This window comes from Rhipicephalus sanguineus, chromosome 9 (genome assembly GCF_013339695.2).
Source record: "Rhipicephalus sanguineus isolate Rsan-2018 chromosome 9, BIME_Rsan_1.4, whole genome shotgun sequence".
NCBI lineage: Eukaryota > Metazoa > Arthropoda > Arachnida > Ixodida > Ixodidae > Rhipicephalus > Rhipicephalus sanguineus.
Genome location: NC_051184.2, coordinates 120,427,645 through 120,455,299, shown reverse-complemented (window position 1 = coordinate 120,455,299; position 27,655 = coordinate 120,427,645).

Genomic DNA, 27,655 nt, shown 5'->3' with positions numbered 1-27,655 from the left:
CCAGGCAGTACATAGCTGCCCTGCCTGATAGAATTTTGTCCACATTTGCGCGATTGATTCCTGCTGCAAAATACAAATACGCATCAGCTACTAAGCTGTGCGGATTGCTCTGTAGCTGGGGCTGATGATGGTGATGTTGCTCCAGGGATGATTACCACTAACCAACCTAGGTACTACGTGGGTGGGTTGAGGCAGCTGTGACTTGTAAAGTGCTCCTATGCTGGCGTGCTTGCTTGCTCGTTACTAGTGGGTCACCCGCTATGGCGAATTGGTCAAGAAGTCGGCGCCTAATTGAAATGTAAACAGTCAGACGTAAACGCAGGTGAAGAGAAAAAATCTCATTTTTAGAAGTAGGCTATTTTAAGTTTAGTCATCAGAGAAAAATGAATAACTCAATAAACAATTTTTGTTATCAGTATATGATCACCACATGGTAGGGGTTAGTTTTCAGAACTCGTGATGTGTGAGCCTTTGTTAAAAGATATCAACGCAAGGGTGCACTGCCCCTTCAGTGTGACGATTTCGCCACGTCATAAAGGCATAAAAGAGCCCATATTACCTCGAGATCGCGTCACTATATAAATGATTATAATATAGAGAGAGAAATGTAATGCGGAATGAAAGGGCTGTAAACCGGAAAAGAAATACCTGGTCTGCTACCCTGCACTCAGGAAGGCATAAGTGGAGACAGAAAAATAAGGAAGAATATTACAATGGAGGGAGGTAAGTGGAGACGCACACACGATCGTGCACTCACATAATCGTTCGACGAGGCTGGTCGCTCGCAGACATTGCAACAGCGCCTTTGTCGTGTTCTGGCGTGAAGCTCGATCTTTGCAGCATTGACTTTCCGGCATTCAAAGATTGACTGCTCAGATAGTGGCCAGTCGAAGAGGCGCGCAGGCACTGCTGAGGGGGATTGTCCGTAGTAGCTGTGCTTAGGGCAATGACACACGATATGTTCGATGGTTTCGTCACCGCAGCAATGGTCACTGCCTGCCATTCCGATGCGGCATGCAAATACGTTCGTAAAGGACACCCCAAGCCACATGCGGCAGAGAGCGGTCATCTCGGATCGGGGTACCCAGATGGAATATCGAGTCTCAGGCATGGGTCCAGGCGTTCAAGGCAGGTATGGCGTAAAATTGCGTGTACATGCGCGCGTGTAGAGCCCCATTGGTGAAGGTATTCGCGTATCTTTTGTGTTACCGGATAAGTGCGCCGCGGTGGAACAAATATAATGCTCGGCTGGTGGCCCGAAGGTCGCGGGTACGATCCCGGCTGCGGCGCTCGCACTTCGATTGAGACGAAATGCTAGAGACCGTGTACTGTGCGATGTCAGTGCACGTTAAAAAACAGCAGACGGTCGAAATCTCCGGAGCTCTCCGCTACGGCGTCTCTCATATTCATATCATGGTTTTGCGACAAGAAATCCCAAAGATTATTATTATTATTATTATTATTATTATTATTATTATTATTATTATTATTATTATTATTATTATCATTACTATTATTATTATTATTATTATTATTATTATTATTATTATTATTATTATTATTATTATTATTATTATTATTGTGTGTTACCGGATGTACACATAATTGCTGGGAGGCGTTTGAGAGTGGCAGGTTGTTGCCGCAGCGTAACTTTAAGCGATGTGCTCATTGCTCGAACATTTCAGACACACGTGCATATTATTAGCCTGTGAGAGAGAGAATGGCGTTTTATTTACGAAGTGATCTTTGGTGCAAGACGCCCTGAACTGAGACCTCTGCTTAATTTAAATCACCTGGCCATCTTTAACGTCTGCTTCATCAGAATAAACGAACATTCGTGCATTCCGACCGCTGCTGGTGATGGTGGTGAAATATTGATTATTAAATGGTTACAGAGAGGTGATGAGGTTAGGTTAGATGACGTTAGGTAAGTGCTCCATTGGCAAGCAACGCCGCCCACGTCCACTGAACCGGGACCTATTGGGCTTTGCGGTATTGGCCGCCGAGCAGGACCTCCTCTCACTCCGCTCTGGTGGGGTTGGGGGGCATAGATGTATTTCATTGGCATGCCTATACTTGAGCTCCGCCGAGCGCACGTATATACAGTTAAAATTCGATCAAACGGTACCCTATTTTGCGACTTTCACGATCTAACGAAAAAATTTGTATTGCCCCGCAGGTACCCTCAGGTTTCAATGTTGCCACGAACTCGAATTAATGAACCTTTTATGCCACTGAACCAGGGCTGGGCAGTATCGCGATACAAGAGTATCGCGATAGTATTTCAGATATACTTTTGAGTATTATCGCTGCGTATCTTTTGAGATGCATTGAGATACTTTGAGATACACTCGAGCTGATTCTAGAGCTTGCGCGACAACCAGCCATAACGCTGGAACATTCGACGTCACATGTATAAATACCGACGCGCTTCACCGCTTGTCAGTTTTTTCGACGGCCGACGCCCAGTTCGCCGCTATCAATGTACAGCGTGTATTGCTGCAGTTTGAGTTTTCACTTCCCGGCCACAAGTTCGGCCAAATAAAGAGTTTCATCTTGACCACGCCAGGTGTTGTGTTCGTCGACTTCACGACCCCGTGACATCTAGTGGAGGTTCTGTTGGTACATGTTCCGGACGCCCCCGTCAAGCATTAACCGAGCCCACAGCGTGGACAAGATATCGACGCCAACCACGACCAGCCAGCTAGCCGTAGGCAACAAGGTCTATCACCGGAGTACGGGCCTCTACCCGACAAGAGTCGGAAGACCAAGGACAGGACCACGACTGCGGCAACGATGACAGCCACTGCGCCACCGCCCGCGATCGTGATGCAGCAGCCAAGGGAGCCGCCGATCTTTCGGGGATCATCATGTGAGGACCCAGAGACGTGGCTCGAGTCGTATGAGAAAACTGCGGCCTTCAACAACTGGGACATCAGCGACAAGTTACGCTATGTGTACTTAGCTTTAGAAGACAGCGCCAGGACGTGGTTCGAAAACAGGGAGTCTACCAGATGTCCCTGGCAACGTGGGACATCTCCCGGACCAGCTTCCTCGCAGCGTTCACAAGCGTCGTGCAAAAGGAAAGGGCCACCGCATTACTGGAGACACGGGTCCAGCTCCCGAACGAAAAATTGACAATATTCGCGGAAGAAATGACCAGACACTTCCGCCACACCGACCATAGCATGCCCGAGGAGAAGAAGGTCCGTTTCCTCGTGCGAGGAGTAAGGCGAGAGCTCTTCCCTGGGCTCATGCGGAACCCACCCAAGACAGTCCAGGAACTTGTCTCCGAGGCCACAGCAATCCAGAGCACATTGGAAATGCGCATCCGGCAATACAACCGCCGCTTGATCCAAGACAGCGCAGCGGTTCAAGCTACTGACTCCGACGACCTACGCGAGACCAGAAGGGCCGTAGTGCGCGAAGAACTTCGTCGAATGTTCCCGTCGTGCCAGCCTCCAGATGTCTCGATCGCAGACATCGTCCCACCGGAAATCCAGCTGTCGCTCGGCGTCCCTGAGTCAGCGCAGCCGCAGCCGCAAGCAATGAGCTATGCTGCTGCCGCCCGACGCAACACCCCTCCCCTCCTCGCCCACATCAAGGCGCCGTACCGACCCAGCAGTTCCGCCGCGAGGCTACACCGCCGCCACCAGCGACGTCATATCGCCCGCCAGCCGGCCAGCGATACATGCCAAGGAAGACAGACCTTTGGCTCGCCCCTGACAACCACCCGCTCTGCTACCACTGCGGGGAGGCAGGCCACACGTACCGCCGCTGACAGTACCGACAGATGGGGCTACGCGGATTCGCCGTCAACGCGCCGCGCCCGCAGCCAGGCGAACGGATTCGCGACATCGACGACTATCTCACCGGAACACAGTGGCGAGAACGACGACCTTCCCGCTCGCCGTCGCCCGGCCGCTACATGTCACCGCAACGCCGGCAGTACACTGGCCCAAACCGGGACCGGCCGCCCAGCCAGTATCCGGGAAACTAAGGGCAGCAACCGATGGAGGCGCGTTTGCTGTACGACGAAATGCCGAAGATCCTCCGCCGCCGACGACGACAAGGCGACGAGACCTCCAGAACACGACGCGAAGCAGACGAAGCCCAGCCGACGAAATCTCGCGGACCGAAAAAGACCTCACGACGTAGCATGGAAGCACCGCAACAAATCGACGCAGTCGTGCTTCTACGCCGTGACCTAACCGCAACGCAAGGCCCTGGACTAGCGGCGTTGACGTTCTTATCGACGGCCACAACGTCACCACTACTATCGACATTGGGGCCGACTATTCCGTCGTCAGCGGGCCATTCGCCACCAAGCTGAAGAAAGTAAAGACCGCTTGAAGTGGATCTGAAATACGGACAGCTGGAAGCCTCCTGATAACGCCGATTGTCTGCACGCCGAGAGTCACCATCAATAGCCGGAGTTATCCTGCAAGCTTTGTAATCCTGCAAAACTGCTCCAGGGATGTGATACTTGGAATGGACTTCCTAAGTGACCACGGCACCGTCATCGACCTGAGGTCTGAGTCGAAAACACTAACCTCACACAAATCGCTCCCGCCCCACGCGACACCAGGGAACCATGCATTGAATGGGATAGAAGAGCAGGTGACCATTCCGCCGCGCTCCAGCGTCATTATTTCCGTCGGCACCGAAAGACCTGCGAACCTTGAAGGCGTCATCGAAGGCTATTAGCACCTACTCCTGAACCGTCAAATTTGCGTCGCAAGCGGTATAGCCGAGCTGCGTGGCGGTAAAGCAAATGTAGTGCTGACAAACTTCAGCCTCGAATATAGGCACCTCAACATTGGTACGACGCTCGCTTACATCGAAGAATGTGTGGCCGCCAACAATGCTTTCGCCCTCTTCGATGCTGCCGAACCTGTTTCGATGAATCAAGGTCCCCAATCAGATTTCAACGTCAACAGGAGCCTTCCGAAGGTCAAGCAAGACCAGCTCAAAACCCTGCTCCTGCAGTACAAATACTGCTTCTCGTCATCGTCAAGAATTTGAAGTTTGAAGTTTAAAGTTTGAAGTTTATTTTGCTTCCATTACAGAAACAAGGAGCAGGAGAAAAAGGCTACAAAGGCCTGACAAAGGGCTCCCGCTCCTGTTGGCACTCTGCATCAGCGGTACAAGTCACAATACAAAATACATCGCACATGTTCATATCAATTTAAATGTCACATAAGCAATATACAGATCACATGATGTATAACAGATGAAGAAAAGAAAAGAAGAACATGTAGCTTACATCAAATTAATCCGGATAAGTAGCCCGGCATACAAAAGAATTATGCGCATTAAACAATAGTTAAATACAGATCATTAAGAATCTGTAGAATGAATTTCCTGTGACCAGTAAAAAAATAACATAGGAAACGAGAGTGAATTGCTATATTCAATTGTAAAAAAAGAAAAAAGCATGACAGTATGACACGAAAAATGATACACATCATGCATATTCCATTTGATGCTGTATAATATACAGTTTCAGGGATTTTTTTGACAAAGTACAAATATCAAGGAGACTTAGGCGATTTAATAATTGCGGAACATGGTAGCCTATATGCTGGCTCCCATAAACTGTTCTGAATTTCGGTATTACCCTAGTTTCATTGCGTAGGGGATACCGACATTTTGATTCGGATGATTTAGCTGTGTAGAGTTTGTTCGTTTTTATATGTTGAAATAAAAAAGCCTATAGTAGTATATATGGTTAGCTTTCAGCAAAGTGTGTTTAATAAACAAATCATGCGTTTGCAAACCTTGAAGCCTACCTGTGTAGTTTTCAAAGCATGTATATTATCAATTGGTGATAGTTTTTTTAGTATGTCGTACCCCAAACAAGCAAGCAATATGTAAGTCGAGAGTAGAACATGGAGTAATATAATACTTTTTTAAGCCAAAGCGGAATCAATTCCCGGATTCTCTATTAAAGCATCCCGTGATTTTACTAAGTTCTGCAGATAATTTTTCTACATGTGTCGTCCAGGACATATCGCCTCTAAACCAGATGCCCGAGAACTTATGAGCTTCTACTTGTTCTATTTGCACATCTTGAAACAATATTGTTAACCTAAAATTCATTGGTTTGATAATAGGTGCAAAAATGATGTATTTAGTTTTGTTGATATTAAGTTGCGGTTTGTTGCTGTGCAACTACGACATAAGTAGTTTTAGGTAATTATTTATTGAAATCTGTAACGTTTGCAATGACTTTCCGGAAAAAACACATTAGTATCATCAGCATACATAATTACACTTTGGGAATATGGTATGTAAGAAAGATCGTTTATGTACAGGTTAAACAACAAGGGTCCAAGTATAGATCCTTGTGGGACGCCCTGTAGTATCTTTCATTTCGGAGATTTGGAATTGTTAATAGATACATACTGACACCTGTCTTGTAGGTAACTTCGAATCAAGTCATGTGATGAGTCATGGATACAGTATTAGCTGGCTTGAAGTGGCAAACATGCGTTGTTTACTTGGACGACGTCGACAGACCCCAGTCGCGAAACATCGCATCATAACAGAAGAAAGCGCCCGACCAATCCATCAGAGCCCGTGCCGAGTTTCGACGCGAGAACGTGAGGCCGTCAAGAAACAGGTCGACGAAATGCTACGGGACGACATCATCCAGCCGTGGAAGAGTCCATGGGCGTCTCCTGTCGTGTTAGTGAGGAAGAAGGATGGAACCTTAAGTTTCTGCGTCGATAATCGTCGCCTGAACAAAATCACGAAAAAGGACGTGTACTCTCTCCCACGTATAGACGACGCCCTTGATCGACTCCACAACGCGAGGTACTTTTCTACGATGGACCTCAAGACCGGCTACTGGCAAATCGAATTCGACGAGAGAGACCGCGAAAAGACTGCCGTCATAACACCGGACGGCCTGTTCGGGTTCAAGGTCATGCCCTTCGGTCTTTGCTCGGCACCTGCGACTTTCCAACGAGTCATGGATACAGTATTAGCTGGCTTGAAGTGGCAAACTTGCCTTGTTTACTTGGACAACGTCGTTGTGTTTTCCTCAAACTTGCACGAACACCTCCAGCGCCTTGAATCCGTACTTCAAGTAATCAAGAACTCCGGGCTCGCCTTAAGCCAGAAAAGTACCGCTTCGCGTACGAGGAGCTCTTGTTTTTGGGTCACGTGATCAGCAAGACTGGAGTGCGCCCAGACCCGCAGAAAACAGCTGCCATCGTCGCTTTCACGCCGCCCACCGTCAAGAAGGCCGTGCGCCGATTTCTCGGCTTGTGCGCCCATTACAGACGCTTTGTGAAAGACGTCTCACGGATCGCCGAGCCACTAACTCTACTCACGAACAGCTACGTGGAGTTCAAGTGGGGAACGGCGCAACTGAAACGAAGCCTGCAGAACTGAAACGAAGCCTGCAGACCCCTCCGATATTTGCGCATTTCGACGAATACACGGACACGGAAATCCACACCGACGCAAGCAGCGTAGGAGTTGGCGCCGTCCTTGTGCAGAAGACTGGCGTACTGGAAAGGGTTATTAGTTATGCTAGCCAGTCGCTATCCAAGGCAGAAGCTAACTATTCCGCCACGGTAAAGCAGTGTCTTGCCATCATCTGGGCTACGTCAACGTTTCGCCCTACCTCTAAGGCAGACCTTCCAAAGTTGTGAGTGACCACCACGCCTTGTGCTGGCTAGCTAACTTGAAGGACCCTTGAGGTCGCCTCGCACGGAGGAGTCTGAGGCTTCAGGAATTTGACATTACCGTCATTTACAAGCCCGGAAGAAAGCACTCTGACGCCGACTGCTTGTCTCGTGCCCCCATCGACGCACCGCCGCAGGTCGACCACGATGATGACAGCTTCTTGGGAACCATAAGTGCCGACGACTTCGCTGAACGACAGCAAGCCGACCCACAACTCAAGGGCCTTGTGGAATATCTCAAGGGCAGGACCGCCGTTGTTCCGAAAGTATTCAGGCGGGGATTAACGTCATTTTTACAGCGAAAGCTGTTATGAGATCATTTCACCGGCTGTTTTTGGCGCCGTAGTTGTCCGCCGCCGCCACCGCCGCCGGTGTCCGTAACCAGTATCGCTCGAAATAAGAAAAAAAAACGAAATAAGAAAAAAATTCCAGGATGGAACGAGCTTCCAACCTGGGCCCTATGCGTGGAAGCCCAGCATTCAACCTCTGAGCTATGCCGGTGCTTGAAACTGCTTTTCAAAGAGGTCCTATACAGGCTTCATGTCGGGAAGCAACCACATTAGCATATGCAATATAGCGTGGTAGAAGAGTAAAATAAGCACCAAGCGTCGCACAAAGCGAATTGCGCAACGAGTAGGTTGTTGAATGCTTCCAACCCATTACAAAGGACTCTGCCATATTTCTTCATCGTCATCAGGCACAGCATCAACAAAGTGCGCAAAATGCCTCACATGGGTTTAGCAGGTACCAACGCTCTGCGTAGAATGACGAAAAATGGCACAGTGCCTGCTGCCCTACTTCTCAAAAACTACAATGATTTATAGCGTAGTGGGTTCCTCGCAAGTGCACTTGTATTGGTTGCCAAGGAAGCCCATAAGCGCATGATCCATTTCCTCGGGGTCTCAGTAAACTTCTTCGCCCCCGCCCCCCGTCTCTCTCCCACGTCAAGGTATGTTGTACAGCATGACGGGAGAGGGAAATAGCGATCGGGCGTCACCTAATGCAATCAACATAACTGGTGGGCCGTTTAAAGATTCCAACCCATTACAAAGTGCTGAGCCTTAATTCTTCATCGTCATCAGCTGTCGCGTAAACAAAGTGCACATAATGCCTTACAGACGTGTAGCTGGTGCCTCGCCTCTCCGCAGAATGACGAATAATGGCTTAGTAGGTGCTTCCCAACTTCAGAAAAATTGTAATTTATGGCGTAGTGGGTACCTTTCTAGTGTACTTGTATTGTAGCCCCAAGAGAGCTTAACGGGCTCTAGAAACGCCCTTCTTCCAGCTTTCGCTGTGACTGTGCTGCGGTTTCAGCGCAGGCCTGGCGTTTTTCTTGAAAAGCGACGTCCTCGTAAAGAAAAACTTCTCTCCAGTCCCGGCTCAACCACCTTATCGTTGTACCTTCGGCACTGCGACCAGAAATTCTGCAGGCCCTGCACGACGATCCGACGGCTGGCCACCTCGGCTTTTCCCGCACACTCGCGAGGATACAGGAAAGATACTACTGGCCACGCCTCACTGCCGACGTCGCTTGCTACGTGAGGACATGCCGGGACTGTCAGCGACGCAAGACACCGCCGACAAGGCCAGCAGGATTCGTGCAGCCCATCAAACCACCTCGCCGACCGTTCCAGCAAATAGGTATGGACTTACTGGGCCCGTTCCCAACGTCGACTTGCGGAAATAAATGGATCGTCGTGGCAACCGACTACCTCACCCGCTACGCCGAAACAAAAGCCCTGTCCAAGGGCAGTGCCACTGAGGTAGCCAAGTTATTCGTTGAGAGCATCGTCCTTCGACACGGCGCCCCAGAGGTTCTCATCTCCGACAGAGGTACGGCGTTTACGGCTGACCTAACTCAGGTGGTCTTGGAATACAGCCACACAAGCCACCGCCGGACCACCGCGTACCACCCACAGAATAACGGCCTGACCGAGCGTCTAAATAAGACAGTCGCCAACACGCTGGCCATGTACGTCGACATCGAACACATGAGGTTGGACGCGATCCTTCCCTACGTGACCTTCGCGTACAACACAGCCGTACAACAAATGACGCAGATGGCGCCATACAAGTTCGTCTACGGACGGAGCCCGGCAACGACGCTCGACGCCATGTTACCAAACGTGACCGACGAAGAAAACATCGATGTGACCACCTACCTACAGCGCGCCGAAGAAGCACGACAGCTCGCCCGCCTACGGATCAAGAACCAGCAGACGACAGACAGCCGCCGCTACAACCTTCGACGTCGCCACATGGAATACCAATACGGTGACCGTGTATGGGTATGGACGCCAATACGCCGACGGGGACTAGGAGCTTCTTCGACGATACTTCGGACCGTACAGGGTACGTCGACGCCTCGGCGCACTCAACTACGAGGTTGTCCCTGACGGCATTACGAACTCTCAGCGGCGCCGTGCACGACCTGAAGTCGTCCATGTCCTGCGCTCCAAGCCATATTACGCGCGTTAGACAATCTGTGGACTGTACTTTTGCCTTATTATTGTACTTCATTGCTTGTGCTTTTTGTTTCTTGTACTATCTTGCTTTATTGTTATTTATTGTTGCATCAATTGCCCCCTCCCCCCGTGTTCTGTTTTAAGCATCGAGACGATGCTTTTTCAGAGGGGGGCATTGCCACGTGCGTTTCTTATTATCACTTTTGCTGTATTCTGTTTTCGCCCACAAAGACTGTCAGCAACGCTCAGCGCAAACCACGCCTCATTGTTCGAGAAGCTTCCCGATTATTGTAGATCATTTTGTTAAGATTGCGCGCAAAACGCAAACAGTCGAGCTTATTCTAGAGTTTGCGCGGCAACCAGTGATAATGCTGGAACATTTGACATCACATGTATAAATACCGACGCGCTTCACCGCTTGTCAGTTTTTTCGAAGGCCGACGCCCAGTCCGCCGCTATCACTGTACAGCGTGTATTGCTGTAGTTTGAGTTTTCATTTCGCGGGCACAAGTTCTGCCAAATGAAGAGTTTCATCTTGACTACGCCAGCTGTTGTCTTCCTCGACGTCACGACCCCGTGACAATATAAAGGGTATAACTTAAAAGAACAGACTGTTGGGCAAGTCATGTGGGAAACTGCGCGAAAAACGTAGACAAAGGAAGAAACGGACGACGCAATCGCAGTAGAACAAAGCGGAGTGCTAGTGTTTCCGCGAGCACTCCGGTTTGTTTTATTCGGCATAAAACAAAGTACACTACCTGCGCCAAACGTGCTGCGTGTGTGATCCCGCTAACATATGAAAAAGTATACATCGGCCAAACTGGCCGATATTTCAGTGAACGACTGCGCGAGCATCACAATTCTTTGAACACGTAAGACGGGGCTATTCTTCCCCGCCATTGCCTGATATGTGGTTGTGTGCCACCGTTTTCCAATGTTAAGTTTCTGGGATGAGGTGGGGGCAAGGAGGAGCGCGAAATCCTTGAAGCATATCATATGAACCTTCACCATGACGATTGTGTCAGCAGTACTTCCATTTCATTATTACAGAAGGAATGCGAGTTCCTGCCACGCTGGCGGTACACTCCTGGCCGTCATGTAGGCCGGTTTTTTCTTTTAGATGCGAAGCATCTTTTAGCGGAACTCAATCCGGTGGTGGTGTGCGGCGTGACCACCCTTACTACGCATGCGCAAACCCTCTCCACATACCTCCTCACCACACACCTCCCCCTCTCCCTCTCTTCTAACCCTCCCTCCCTTCCCTTTGTCCACTTCCCCTCTCCCTCTCCACTTCCCCTCTACCCCTCTACCCCTTCGTCACCCCTCTACCCCTCTCCACTCCCCCTCTGAAAGGCGGGCTCGACATGCCGAAATGCTGCTTCGCATCGCCCCTCTCCTCCGCACGCCGCGATGAGCGCCAGCGCATGCGCGTCCCCTCCCCCTCTGTCTCCTCTCCTACGCTCCCCCGCTCACACGCCTGTCGACCGCGTTTTCCGCTCGCCCTGTGAGAATTAACGGCAAGGCTAGAGGGAAGACACGACGCGCGTAGCGTTCCTCTTTGCGTTCCACGACGCGAGGTCGGTAGCATGCCCAACGAAAGCCAACGGAACGCGATCGTGCAAGTGCTCCGGCTTCGCGTCGCCTCACGGTCCCATTTAGCGGGAGATGGTGTAATTATTTAGCTTATTGTGTGTTTTTTTTTGGCTTCATGGTTTTTGTCGTGAACAGCGCATGCCTGGTGGTTCTTCTGGGAGTTGATTACAGCCAGCCGTTGCGTGTGTCACTTCTATCCCTCCTCTTCTTGACTCTTCGTAAGCAGCGAGGGGACGCGCATAGCTGTCGCCACTAACTGCGTTAATGGGCGGAGCATCTGTAGTGTGACTAAGTGTGGCCACTGAGGGAAAATCGACATCGATAATTTTGTCGGCCAACTGAAGCAGTGATTCCAGCATCGATGATGAAGACGTGGTCAGAATCATGCGCAGCTGCGTTCGAAAGCGCTGTAGACAAATTTCTCGAATAAGTGCGTTTTTTGTGTGAAGTAGTGAGATCGGGAGCCAATGTTTGCATGCGAAGCAATAGGTCGGGAGCACGGTGTTAGAATAGTTTAGGTGGAGCGATGGCGCGTTGGAATGAGGAGAAATCAGGGACCTCTTTCCCTTTCTTGCCGAAAGGCGGCGCGCGCGGGACCGTGGCCGCCTGGCTGTACCCAGCGCAAACCTGACGCTTCTAACATTCGGTGTTTTAGCGTGTTTGGCAATGTCGCAAGGCCCTGTGAGGATTGTGTGGTATTGTAATATAATACACGTAAGTTAGATATAAAGGCTTAGTAGTGTTTTATACATGACGGTTCGGCATGCGGCGTGAAGCTCATAAACACCACCTTCGGCCTCGGCAATGTTGCGGATATTTCCATGAAATCCGAGGTGCTCTTTTGCTATTCGCGTGCCCAAAAAAGCGATGTTGATATTCAGTGCCTCATCGAAGCTCACAACATTTCTTGGATATATATGATTAACAGGAGCGGCATGGTAGTTGTATCCGCAGCCATTCCCACAGCACAAGACATTGTATATTCGCGGCCAGGAATGCAGCATTAGACACGGGCATCTCTGAAAACACTACCGTTTTCTGGCCATCGATATTTATTTTATGATGTGCCCAAACTGCAGTTGGCAGAGTGACGGGTTCATAGTTTTTAAAGATATCGACAGTGCCTGGTTCTCCATCTGGCTGGGACACGGTGGTCTCGGTGGCGCAGTTGGCAGTGGTGGCACAGGAAACTGAGATCGCTTCGGCAATTCCGGAGAGGGTGGTATCGGAGCATCGACTATCCAGCGATGGCAGAAGTGGAGCTTGATGAATCGCCACCACTAACACGGCGTTTCTTGGCGGGAAGGCAAACACGGGTCGCAGGTGCTTTCTTTTTCTTCACAGTCTTGGTTAGGTGGCATCCAGGAAATATTGTTGCGATGGCGTCTCTTGCCAAAGCCGCCTTCCTCGGCGCACTCACAAGAACGTTTCCTTTATATAGCGCTTCCCATGATTTGGTGACAAATCGCGCATCAAAATGTTTTTCACAAACAAAATATGTTGCTTGCAACTCGCGATCCTTCCGTGGAATAGTATGTCGCCACACTTTTAAGCGGTCACTATCCTCCGGAGCAGCGAAATGGGAAACTTCTCCGTGTACGATTTGTAGCCCGAGTTGCATCGCGGCACAAAGCACTTCTTACCCATCTGGACAATATAAGTTGTGTAAATGAGGACACGACGAACAAGGATAAGCTATTTCAAATAGGCTAGCATTTGAATGGCAGGCGTTTCGACTGGCGAACGTACATGCACGAATGGGGCCTGGTCTGGTTTGTCTTGTTAGTTTTAACGGGTCATACAGTGACGTCACCGAATATGGTGTCACTCTCAATTCCTGTCATTCCCGAGAGAAGAAACTAGAAAGCAAATGGTTAGGGCGCTGAAAAGGAAACGAGCACGGCCATTTCACGTTTGTTTACCCAGAGCAGGGCACAAAGCTCTACTTTTACTACTGCAAGAAACAGCATGCTTGTGACGAATAACGAGAGGAACAATCAGAGTGGCACATGGTGAATCATGATGCATTTGTCGTTAAATGGACGTTTACCTTCATTACCACGCACCAGCCAGCGCGTGTAAACATTGCAAAGGCGGCTGCTTGAATCCATCCGATATGGTGCATGCACAACGACAACCCAGAGAGGAATTTCTAACCTACCACTGTCAAATGTGTTGCTTCCTTTTGAAAACCATCACTTAGTGAAACGTCCACCCCCTCCCCCCCCTGGCCCCCGCTTTCTTTTTCAGAGAATACCTTTTTTCTTTTTGACTAACCGAGTTCGGGTCCCCCACAGTGGATCAGTGGCTAAGGTGCTCGCTGATGACCCAGTGATTATTAACCCAGTTCGTCACGGCGGCCTCACCCAATTTGCTACGGTGGCCTTACTTGTGCACGAGCTAAAATATTTTTTAAATTCGTGTTCATCTGTAAACTCATTATCGCTGTTCGCAGAAGCCATATTTTCTATGCGTTTCCATCTGTTGGCTACCGCCACTGAATTTGCTTGACGTTGCGCATTTACTTTCAAATCAGAGTGGTATGTGCGGTTACCCTGATAAAAACGAACGGCCAGCAGTTGAAGAGTTGTCGCAAATGCAGCTTTGTGAGCGACGCGGCCCCCGTTGAAGCGGCTGACCTGAAGCCTCGATACACCCAGCGCAGCCTGTCGGAAAAAGTGCGAAGCGCGTCTCCGCGTTCGGCGGGGAGGCTGCGCGGCGGAGGCGGAGCGTCGGTACACCTAACCTATTCTAACACCGTGGTCGGGAGGTTTGCGTTCACCGAGTTCCTAAAGTGCAAGGAGTTTCTGCAGTCGATGTTTATCTGTATCTGTACAGTGCTGGATGAGCGTCTTCTTAACATGGTCATAGGGGCGGTGGGCTGGAGGAGAGCAGAAAACATCGGAAACGATCGTAGCAGCATGAGGCGGAAGTGCTCCAACAACACGGTCATACATGGTAACTGTGAAGTGAGTCGGTCACCATGGAACAGTGATTCTACGGCGATGAAACAGAGTTCCGAATCCGACGAACAGAATTCAGGACCTTGAGAGCTGATACCTCGGGCTCATGATGTTGTGGCGATGATGACGGTACTTGATGGGAGGTCATTACTTTCTGGTCTCGGGAAGAACTGCGAAGACTGTAGTACTCGAGTTTCGGGAAGCTGTGGGCCAAGCGAAGCGGCTGAGGCAGGGATAATTCAGGAAGCGAAAGCCATCAGGTGAGGTCCAGGCCATCGATTTGTGAAAGCTGACAGATAGACTTCGACGCTGGTAGTCCACAAATTATATATTTTGAGAAGCCACTTTTTTCATCCACGAACAGGAACAGGCGAATCCATTTTAAAGACGATAGTCTTTCTTAGGATACTTAAAGGAAGAAATTTTCGTCTGTCTGTCTTTCTGTTTGTCGGCACGTCACTCGATTCCGCCACCCGGCCAAAGTTGAACCACTTGCCCAAGGGCCAGCCATCTTGAACTGGTACGGCTGTTCATACTTGTGAACGTTGTCAATCAAAAAGTAAATATCACGCATATCTGAGGCACAACATTATTAGGTAAGTATTAGGTGGTGTGTTCCTTTAACAGAAAATGCATACATACGTAATTCCAAAGACCCTACTTTCTTAAGCTGCGCTGAAACTTACCTTCCTCCGTGCCCTCTGCACGTGCTCGTTGTTGTGTTTCGGTTTCGGTTCTGTATTGCACTGTACGAATGCCATGGGGCGCCGCTCTGGCACCTATTTTACGCAGGCGACGCGTAAATAAAAGAGTGTGTGGAGAGTACTCGTTGAGTGCGGACATTTCTTCTGCTTCAGGGCATTGCGCCAAACCGCGTGTTCGGGCTGGTGGGCGTCCCCACCGGTCGCGCTGGTCACCGCCGGTCTTCGCCTGCTGCTGCGCCGGGACTACCAGCCCGCAACACACCACTCATGTTTCCCGACGTATTGCCAGATGGCGTCCATATCTCACGCAGCGCCTCTTCTGTCGTCTTTAGACGACATTTGCAGCGAAGCACGCAAATACGCGGCCAATTTTTGTGTTTGGCGGTCGTCGTCGTCTTCTCCTATTCTGATTCTTGTGGCACGCACTAGCGCGCTACAGGGACCCGAAAAGAATGTGAGACAATGTGTGAGCCTTGCAACACAGTCATTACGCGATTACACCACCTGCAAAATGACGGAAGTGACCGTAGTGTCGAAAAAAATATTGTTACGGAGATGAAGTGAAGGAAGCCGAAGTGCTGGACAGCCCGACTGGCGCGCGAGTGTGGTGGTCAGCCAGCTTCACTCGTCTACCAATTCTTCTTTGTAAATATACATTGTATATACCAAAACAACCCCGTATCATATTGGTAGAGGTGCGGTTGGAGTCGGCCCGTATCAATATTTCGTCGAATATTCCCTATTCATTGCAGTCCGCAATAAGCGGTGCGAAACCAGTGTGAACTTTGATAACAGAGGCGCAGATATGATTATGCGTGATATAGGAGCATGTGGGCAGCCTAGAATATTACGCTTTGTGATAAAGAAAAGAGAACCTCATGGCGGCGATTTTCGAATTCATGGAGCGTGCAAGTACGCGCACGCGCCGTGTCATGTATCGACACCGTGATTTGTTTTTGGCACAGGGGACACCACTACACTGATGCTCAGTTGATGTCTGTCCGCGCCCTTCCCGCCGTGGTCAGTGTTTGCAAGGTGCCCACGTAGAACAAGAGACATGGCCGACGAAGAACGACTTCCAGAATATTCTACCATTGGTAGCGGCAGCTACTCGTAAACATACCAGGCAGGCGCGTCTCAAGACAATGCCAGGTGAGCTTCTTGTCGAAAACTTCAATGATTCATACACCCGGAAGTTTCTCCTGTGTGCTAACTTATAACAACGGACATGACCGATGAAGAACAACTTCGATTATATTTAAAGTTTGGTGGTGGCAGCTGCAAAGGAGTTCCGGAAACAAACAAGGCAAGCTCGACTCAAGACAATGCCAGGTGAGCTTCTTGTCGAACACTTCCATTTATTAATATAGCCTGAATGCATAGGCTTTTTTATTTTTCTGAAAATGTTACAGCTAACATTTTCGACCTACGAGGTCTACGCTGTGCAACGCCGGCTGCTTCAGGTGATCTGATGGATGTGATATCATCGCGTTTGCAAAAAAGGAATGACAGAGTCCTCCTCGGTGGTCCCGACGCTCGGGGTCTGACCCGAAGGTCGCGGGTTTGATTCCAGCCGTGGCGGTCGCAATTCGATGGGATGGAGGCGAAATGCTAGAGGCCAGTTGGCAGAGGCTAGATGGCGCAGTCTAGATAACCCATGCTAGAAGTCACAGGCTAGGTGGAACAAGGGCGTGCGATGATACTGCACGCGAACAGCAGGTCATCAATATTTCCGCAGCCCTCCACTAAGGAAGGCGTGGCTCATAGTCATATCACGGTTTCGGCACGTCAAACCCCCGATATTCTGATTATTAAGGAATGGCCGTAAGCTGATGCTGGACCTTACATGTAGTCATCTTACGAAAGCCTCGCCCACAGAGACATGCTGTAGTTTTCTGATAAGCTGAGGCAGAGTTAGGCGGGCGCACGAGAACGCTTTCGCCAGCACTGTGAGCATGAATGCCTCGGTACTTGCGTGTGGGAAAACGCGCACGCGCAGCTTAAGTACAATGTGCTTGCATCGCCCCATAGGAGTAGACTGTGTTTTATTTTATGCAGTCTGAGCCCAGAGTGCCGGCTTGTTCTTTACGCATGCGTGAAAAATCGTGGTTGATACCTGTTTTGCATGCTTTACATAAAAATACGTTATCATAAGCGACGAAAATTTCGACCAAATATTTACTCAAGGGAACTGAGCGCAGTATGTATATAGTCACGTAGACAGTCGCCTGCGCTGCGACAAACAATTCCTTATGCGGCGAATTTACAATGTAGTGTACGCTGTGTGTAATTTTCTTAATGCATGTTATTGTGTTCTGCAGTGAGCACAATCAACTGCGGCCGAGAATAACGCCAGAAGCAGATAGACAATGGCTTACGACGTCAGCTGGCAGCAGTGACACAGCACAACCGAGCACAAGCAGTGCAGTAGTTCAGCAGCAGAGTATTGGGTGAGCTATTACGTACTTCGTTGAACGAAATCGCCCGTGTGATGATTATCACATGCAGATCACTCATTCTTTAGGCTAATCCTCATTGTAGCCCAACATGCAGTGTTAAAACAACAGGAGTCGTTTTGAGAATAAAAGTCCTGTTCATATTACACTGTGCTTCACATGTGTCGTTGACCTGTTGCCAGGCAGTATGACATAACGGTTGAGATGAGAACACAATAAAGGCAGCACGTTCAACAAGAAAGCAGATTTCTCCTTCCAAGTTTTAGTTTGAAGAAACATTCCATCAAATGTTATAATACACCTTGGAGCAAACTTTATCAGATCGTATACTTATGTTAAATTTTTGCAGTTCCGACGAGGTCTGGACTGACGTGCTGAAAGATTTGTACGAGAAAACCATCGGCAAACCTCCAAGTCCGCAGTATGTACCAGATGTCTTTCGGACACCGTCACCACGTCTGAAGTTTGTTTAGCAAAAACTAATGCCTTTCAAGTCTAGTACCATGTAACATGTGCACTGGCTACGGATGCGCTCCGATGCAAGGACGTTTAACGTGCAAATACATTATTGTATCGTAATCGCCATAGATTCAGTGTCTGAGATGAGTGCGATTGCGTATGTTTAGAACATCTGATCACTCCTGGCGAGGGCAACGCTGCAGCGCCCTTCCAAGGTATGTTTTAGAAGGTTTCTGACCACAACGGCTAAACACACATATCGCGCCACCTTATACATTCGCCAGAATGAAGGTCTCTAATGAATGCTACAGTTTAAGATAAAATGAGTCAGCATCATATTTGCTCACAAGCCGTATACATAGAGTGCGTCAGAAGTGACATCTTCTTTTAAATGAATGGCGAGCCACCAGTCGCAAGCAGGCCAGGTGAAAAATTCCTGCTGTGGAACAAAACGACTCTCAAAAGGGATTGAACTGTTTCTCGAGGGATGGGCATCCAGCCATTCTGCAAAAGTACCACTTGCAAGATGGCGGAAGTGCCCATGGTTGCGAAAAGATTACTCCGCTGAATACCTTCTAACCATAGGTGTTCGCAACAAATAAAATTTGAAAACAGGGGTGGCAATATGACTATTCGTGGTATAGCAACATATGAGCAGTCTATAATATTACGCTTTGCGAAAAAAATAGGGAGCCTCAGGTGGTGATTTACCAATGTACGAAGTGCGCAAGAGCGCGCATGCGCCGTGTCACGTCCCGAAACAGCGCTTTAGTTTTGGCGCAGGGTACACCGGTATACTGATGCTCTGTTTATGTTTTTCCGCGCCTTTGCTACCGTGCTAAGTGTATGCAAATTGCCGACGCAGAACAACAGACATGGCTGATGAAGAACAACCACCACAATATTGCAATATTGGTAGCGGGAGCTGCCAAGTAGTTCAGGAAAGAAACCAGGCAGGCACGTCTCAAGACATTGCGAGGTAAGCTTCTGTCGAATATTTCCATTTAATGATATAGCCAAAAGAGGCTCTAACATTGGCGAATCTCTGAACGTTTAGGAGTTCGGTATCACCGCATATAGAGACAGTGATAGCACAAGCCTTCAGTGTTTGCGGGATTAAGTTGCGTTAAGTGCCAGCTGCCTCATTGTTTTTTAGGAGCCAAGCTCCTTAGGCCCGCACCCCGCCGTCGCTGTCGAAGCTCCCTTCTCTTAAGCATCACTTTAGATTGCAGTGGTCGATGATTTTAAAGAAAATCTTTAGGCCTTGAGTGGTTTCGTTCTAGCGCACCAGAAATTCGAGGTTAAAAGGAATAAGCTGTGTGACGACTGGTTATAATGGTCGTCTTCACTGTCACCACCTTCAACGTTGATTGTGAAATGACAACCATCATTCTAGCGCACTAAGGGCGCTTTGTCCAAGGTAGTAGCAGACAGTCTCCCCACGCGGCACGGGTGCACGAAGACAATGAAATGCTGCGCGCGGCGTTCTGTCGCCGCTGTCGAAGCTCCCCGCCGCATCACCACTCGCACCAGTATCCCTCTCCTTGCGCTGCGCGCGCCGCACACTCATGCGCTCAGTCGTTCCCGCCACCAAGCGCAGCATGCGCTCTCTTCCACATTTCTCTGGCGTCGTTCCGTAACGTTTCGCTTAATGTGAAAAATTACGCTACATTAACCTCCCGCGCATGATCCGCATAACATCTATTCCCACGGTACGTGGGATCTGCCGAATTTTTTTTTTCATGGTCATCGTGTGGTACCTCATGCCCACTTTCGGTCATGGTACACAACTCGTGCTAAAGAACAAGACGAATGGCTGCTTCAGTGTATACTTCCTGAATTACGGTGACTTTCGCGTCCTACCTTATTCGCGGACATTGCTGTATGCGATCATTGCACATGCCAAAGTCATCACCTCACACCTGGTGTAGCAAGCCAGGCGACATACCAGGCTAACACCGCCGTGGATACCATTAAAAATTGCTATCTATCTATCTATCTATCTATCTATCTATCTATCTATCTATCTATCTATCTATCTATCTATCTATCTATCTATCTATCTATCTATCTATCTATGGCCTTGCAAATGCTGATTAGTTTCTGTGGAGCGAAAAAGGCCACATACCCGTTATCCAAGAAACGTGCAGGATGGGTAAAGGAACATCACTTTTCATTTGCCTCATGTGTTGACAATATGGTATACCGCTTCCCGTTTTCTTGCGGGTAAGTTTACATCGGACAGCCGGGGTGGTGCCTAAACGACAAACTCGGAGAACACAAGCAGAAGGTGGGCCGTTATCGGGATGGTGACGTGTCTGTACATTGCAATGCTTGTGGTTTCGAAGCTTTGATAAAAGAGTGCATCGCTGTGCATAGGAATGCCAATAAAAAATACGCGAGAGATTGTTGAAGCCGCCCTGATAGCGAGGGCCGTTAATATCTGTGTCAGCTGCCCTTCGGTGGCGCTGCCTGCAAATTAATTCGTCTTTCTGGACGCGGCAGTTTTCCATGTGCGGTCATTGGGCCTCCTTCTTATGTGCACGGATCTACATATACCGTTATTTCTGAAAATAAACACTCAGTTAAAAGTTACCGCTTGTCCCATTTTGTCTTCCTCGTCCCTGTCTGCTAGCGCTATTGCAACTTTTGATGCATTTCCCCACCTAGCCCAAAAAGCTACATTGACTAACTAATGTAATCGCATCGCTGGCGGTACACCTTCTCATTCCAATAACATTTCTTCCAGCGAGTCAATTGATGGTGCCTTCGATGAAGCATTCATCGAGCTGCCCTGCCTCTTCATACTTGCCTCTTACGGTATGAGTAGCGTTATTATCGTCTGCTATAGTAAAACACCGTAACACAGCTCACTATGCTAAGCGTTTGATTACGCTAATGTTTTCAGTCGTGTCTCGCACATTCAAACCCCGGTGTTGCTCGTTCGCCGATAAAAGGCCTCAAGAATGATTTGAAGCAGTGACGCCTCGCATCTCTCATTGTAGGAAACCATTTTTGATGTTGGTGTCTGGATTGCGTTAATTATGAGAGAAATTAACACGGCGCCGGGGTATGGCACACGGGTGAAAGGAGGGGGTGAGCAGTTGTAGGCTATGAGAGTGGTCAACGCGCTGCCAGTGATGGTGTAGGCCTTCAACATGTGGTTGTTAGGAAAAACACTACACTAATCCGAGTCCCCATACTCTATACCTTATATTCATATCCTGGTATTGGAGCAGAGCCCTAGAGTTAAGTATGTATATATTCTAAACATAATGCACCGAGTTAAAGATTAATGCTATACAAGAATGCACTCTTTATACATGAAGCACCAGTTGTGTTTCAACATCTCCCGTTTGCAAACTAATGCGGCGTAAATCCTTGAGTTGTAAGTTAATGTGCTCGTACACAGTGCCTTGCCCTATAATTGTTCGGCTCGTGCATGTGTTTCCCAGAGTTGGCCTGGCAATCTCTACCGCTGCTTGCTCGAATTCTGCCTTTCCAACTTTCCATGCATCCCACGCCAAAAAGCAATGCTTGCCGAATCTCGTGCAAGTTATATTAATGGTAAAAGATCAGAAGGCGTTGTCCAAAGCCACTAAATAGAAAACAGCAAGCTGTCTCAGTAACAACCACCTATGTACAGCGACAGAATTGTCAATTTTACAAGAAGACATTTTGCAGGCCACAAAAGACGCAAGGAAAGGTCGGTGTCCACAATCAAGGCCTTCGGCTGTAGCGATTCGCCGCCACAAGCGAATATGTTCGAGTACCTGCAGCCAGCGCAAGATTTACAAATTAGACTATAACTTCTGATGGTCCTACTTTAACGCATTTTGAATTGGCTTCAATGTACACATCAGCAGTCGGACAGTGCATATTTTACACCTGAATTTATGGCATGCAAGACCCAACACCGAATTGTAATAATAATGCCTGGAGATTTACGTGCCACAACCACGATGTGACTATGCGGCAAGCCTTAACGTGGAGAGCTTCGGAAATATCAAATATCTGGTGTTCTTTGACGTCCGCTAATACTGCACAATGCAGGGGCTTCTAGCATTTTGCCTCCATCGAAATGCGAACACCGCGGTGTCGATCGAACCCGCGACTTACACCGAATATTCAGTCGCGCAGTAAGGTCAGCATAAAGTCATGGCGGAATATAACAAAAACAAGTATTATGCTTAGCAACGTCTATAAAACGTTTTGGGTATGTAGAAAAAAATGATTAAAACTACAACGTCATCAACAAAGGGTGCTTGTTATTCGTTTATTTCAAATGCTATTCGTCCTTACGAACTATTATAACTAACTGCCAAATACCCTTTCTTTCCAACAGATTTAGAAAATGCTGGAAATGGGAGCATCGGCGTTCAGCATCCGTTGTCCAGCAACGTCGGCGAAGCATTACCGAGTACAAGTGGCGGGGACGTGGTGGTCTTATTGGTAACCGACATGGCGTGAGGTTCATTTTAAAATTGATCTATTCAATCAAGGTAGTCGCCAAAGCTCCACAGAACGCTTGATGTCGCTAATTATGCCCGAGTTCGCTAATTTCCCCAAACGGCATGACATCACCTGCTTATCCCAGCATATCTTCACTGTCATTATGTGTAACCTATTTCGAAATATGCAGGAACGACAAAACATTGTAGGATACTTGAGCTTCGCCTTCAATAGCAGAACGGGATAGCTTAATCGAGTCCTGTTCGTACTGCCCTCAATCGCTTGGCTCGCTTCGGTTCTCAATGGACAACTGTGAGCGTGTAAATTGCCCGTGTGAAATTATCCTAGGATGCCTACTGCAAGTAAAGTCCCGAAGTGTCCAGTACGGTACAGTTCTAACTCATGCGAATATGCGGAGTACCGACTAGCATACCTGAGGTAACACACGCACCTGCACCCGTTGCTGGTGGTGTTGTTGACAATGATGAATAATTATGCCTGTGCGCTTTGTAATTGGTGGACCTTTAAACTAACCCTTCGTTGCACAATTGTCATGTTTTGACGCCTGGTGCGATTCTACGCTGCTGCCACGCAATATTACGTGCTTTATAAGAACGCTCCTCGCACTACATGACTTATCATACAGCGTTTTGTTTTTCGAAAAAAAAAAATCTGAGTTCAGGTTTGGCTTTGTGTTAGAGCACCTGCTTGCCACGCAGACGTAGGGTGGTATTCCGACTAACACCAACGATATTGATTATCTTTTATTTGTATCTGTCTCAAAATTTCTCTCAGGGACAACGCTAATTTTTTTGCTCAAAACCATCTACGCCGCCACCGACACCGGAATTTCAGTGAAACGAGCTCTTTAGCGCTATCGAAAAAAACTCGCCGCAAGGGCAAAGCGATGAATGCAATAGCTACAAATTCGAAAGTCATACGAAGAAATTCTAGCAGCTGACTCCTTTAGGCTCCGGTCTCGGGTAACTCTACAATACTCTGGAGTAAGGGTATACAGAGAGATAAACATCTTAATGAAGCTGGAGATCTTTGCCTGGCTGTTCGCCTGACATGCTACTCCAGGTGCTGGGTGACGATTATGATATATACAGGGTATACAGTCGCTCCAATGAGGGAAATGGCTTTCGTGCTGTCTGTCCCCCTCGATGCGAAGTAAGAGGTAAGAGTACAGTACGTACAATGGTATATAAGCCGTCTCCTGATGTCTGTCGAAACAGCGAGCGCGGCCTCACCTTTTCGACCAAAGTTCGCATTTTATGCCCGGGAAACGCAGCTCCCCACCGGAAACACTTCACACTCCTTCATTTTACGGAGGAGGGTGGCTGTGTCGCTCGAGCGGCAACTGATAAGTTTACCAACAACGGCGCGTTCACTATCTCGACAGTTATCAAGAAGCGGGTCCTTAACTTGCTGCGCTCGCAACGCTCGCGTTTAGATGTCTGACAGAAAAAAAACCGCTTCGGTCTCTAGAGCGGCCGTATTCCCTTAAACTAGGCTATTGGGAAGTTACGTGATATCGGATCCAGAAGAGTTAGCTGCCAGCCTTACATCGTAAACACTCCAATTTGATATTATCGCGTTCATTCCTTCGCCCTTGCGGCGAAACTGTGATTTAGTTTTGGTCGTGTCGATACGTATCGTGTTCAATGTGCAATGCGTATCGTTAATACTCCTACGAAGCTTGATTCGTTTACACGGTAAATAACTTGAGTGTTTTACGGTAAAGCAGTTGAGGCAGTGAGGCAATAATTTGGCATAAATAAGGACCAGTTGTCACTGCACATTGGACTAGAAAGGTAGGCTTAACCATAGTGAATCTGTCCGTTGTGCTACCGCTTTATCGTTTTTCTACCATAGTTTCATGGCTGTGTTATCGTTGGCTCTGTATCACCCAAGGCGAAAATATTCTTCGTAGGATTCCTGATGGAAACTGCGCTGCAGAACAGAACACTACGAACAACCAGGACGACGGCACAGGCCTCTGCTATGGTAACTTACGGAACCATTTCCGTTAATGTTATAACATCGAAACGTGCCATACCTCATGCATTACGGAAGGAGCCAAATCGTCAGTGTTATTATTTTATTGGTATAAACAGACATGCATACACAGGATGTGCATCCATGCGCTCGCGCTTTCTATGGTTGTGGGACAATACAATGAGACTATAGAAACTCTTTCTGTCCAAATTTACTGAACCACACAGTATGTAAGTGCAATAACTGCATACATTTTCAGTGTAATTATTATAGAAAAACTGATGGCTGATCCCTCCGTCATAGGAATTGGTATAACACGAAAGTGCAACGTGTGGTCACAGAACTAGTTTATTGTTTATAGTGCATTGGTATATGAGAGCATGTACAATGTCTACTGTTGTTTGGCCGATATAGCACCGCTTGATGTGGACGCACTCACGTTGACGCCTAGTGGCACATCTCCGTATCGACGACTAACGCCCATGATCATGATTTAACCCTTGCGGTAGCTGAAGTTTTTAATATATACGTGGACACCGCGGGGTGAATCCCGCGCGAAGATGGTATCAGCAAGCACATAGTAAACACTGTACTGGATACGCACTCCTTCAAAGCATCGTGAAATAAGAGAAACGCTACGCTCGTCGTGTCTTCCCTCTAGCCTGGCCGTTACTTCGCACAGGACAAGCGTGGGACGCAGTGCGACGGCCAGGCGAGCGTCAGAGAGCTATTATTCGATATGGATGGATGCTGTGAGCGAGGCTTGGGCTTGCCACCTCACGGCGTGGGAAAGCGTTGACGAAATTAAACTTGTATTGGAAAGGCGCCGAATGAGACGGTCGTAGCAACGGCGTGTTTTAGGTGCGTAGCAGCTCTTTGACTAGCCTGTGTAACGCTGTCCGTCCGTCCGCACAAACGCGAAGCAACACGCTTTCCTCGGCGCAGGTGTTGGAGCGGTGCCAAGTAGGTCACGCCGCAGCTGGGCGTTGACGTCACGCACCCCTCGCACGCTTCCCTCGCAGGTGCGCGCGTACGTCAATCTCCCCTCACCCGCCGGAGCGCCGCAGCTGCCGGCTCCAACGCCCGCTCGCCTCCCGTGTCTGCGTTTCAAACAAACGTTTACACCAGTAAACGCTACACCGAGTTTCGCTTCAAACGAATCTTCCAGCGCTCACCACAGCACCCGCGTTAGCGCCGTTCAACCCGTGAAGCCAGCCGTGCGCAACGCTGCTGCTTCGCATCCCATCAGCGTTCCCTTCGGGGAGATGGTCCAATTTTTTATTGGAGCCTGGTGGCACAGATGTCACCGGGGCGGTGACATCTGTGCCATCTGTTCATATGTCATATCTGTGACATCTGTTCTAAAGGGGACGCTCATAGCATCCATCAATCCATCAATCCAAGAGCACTGCAAGATGAAACTGTGAAAGATAAAAGCCGGGTTCATGCACCCTCCGTAATGGGTTTCGCGTTAGCTCAGTGGGCTAAACGCACGCCAGCCATCATCGCTGACCGAGAGGTCATAGGTTCGACTTCCTTCAATGGAACCTTTTCTTAATTTTTTTAAATGCGAAGCATTTCTTAGCGAACTTCTGCGACTTTGACCGTATCTATCTATCTATCTATCTAGCCGCCTACGACTTTGTGCTCTCCTGGTCGCTTGGTTAATCGAATGTGCACCAAAATTGGTATGGCGTCACATGACTGTATGACGAACATAAATGACAAGTCATAACATGAAAATCATGACAGGAATGTCATGTACAGCATGATTTACATGCTACGCTCATGGTGCGCTGGCGGCCGTTTCGCTAGCTTGATATACACCAAAATTGGTATCTTGTGACGTGACTGTGTGACGAACATAAATAACACGAGTTAACATGAAAATCATGACACGCATATCATGTACAGCATGACTTACGTGCCACGCTCATGGTGCGCTGGCGGCCGTTTCGCTAGCTTTATATACACCAAAATTGGTATCTTGCGACGTGACCATGTGACGAACATAAATAACACGAGTTATCATGAAAATCATGACACGCATGTCATGTACAGCATGACTTACGTGCCATGCTCATGGGGCGCTGGCGGCCGTTTCGCTAGATTGATATGCACCGAAATTGGTATCTTGCGACGTGACCGTGTGACGAACATAAATAACACGAGTTATCATGAAAATCATGACACGCATGTCATGTACAGCGTGACTTACGTGCCACGCTCATGGGGCGCTGGCGGCCGTTTCGCTAGATTGATATACACGAATATTGGTCTCTTCCGACGTGATCGTGTGACGAACATAAATAACACGAGTTATCATGAAAATCATGACACGCATGTCATGTACAGCATGACTTACGTGCCACGCTCATGGGGCGCTGGCGGCCGTTTCGCTAGCTTGATATACACCAATATTGGTCTCTTGCGACGTGACCGTGTGACGAACATAAATAACACGAGTTATCATGAAAATCATGGCACGCATGTCATGTACAGCATGACTTACGTGCCACGCTCATGGCGCGCTGGTGGCCGTTTCGCTAGCTAGATCTACCCCGGAATTGGTCTTGCGCGACGTGACTGTGTGACGAACATAAATAACACGAGTTAACATGAAAGTCATGACACACATGTCATGTACAGCATGACTTACGTGCCACGCTCATGGTGCGCTAGCGGCCGTTTCGCTAGCTTTATATACACCAAAATTGGTATCTTGCGACGTGACCGTGTGACGAACATAAATAACACGAGTTATCATGAAAATCATGACACGCATGTCATGTACAGCATGACTTACGTGCCCTGCTCATGGGGCGCTGGCGGCCGTTTCGCTAGATTGATATGCACCGAAATTGG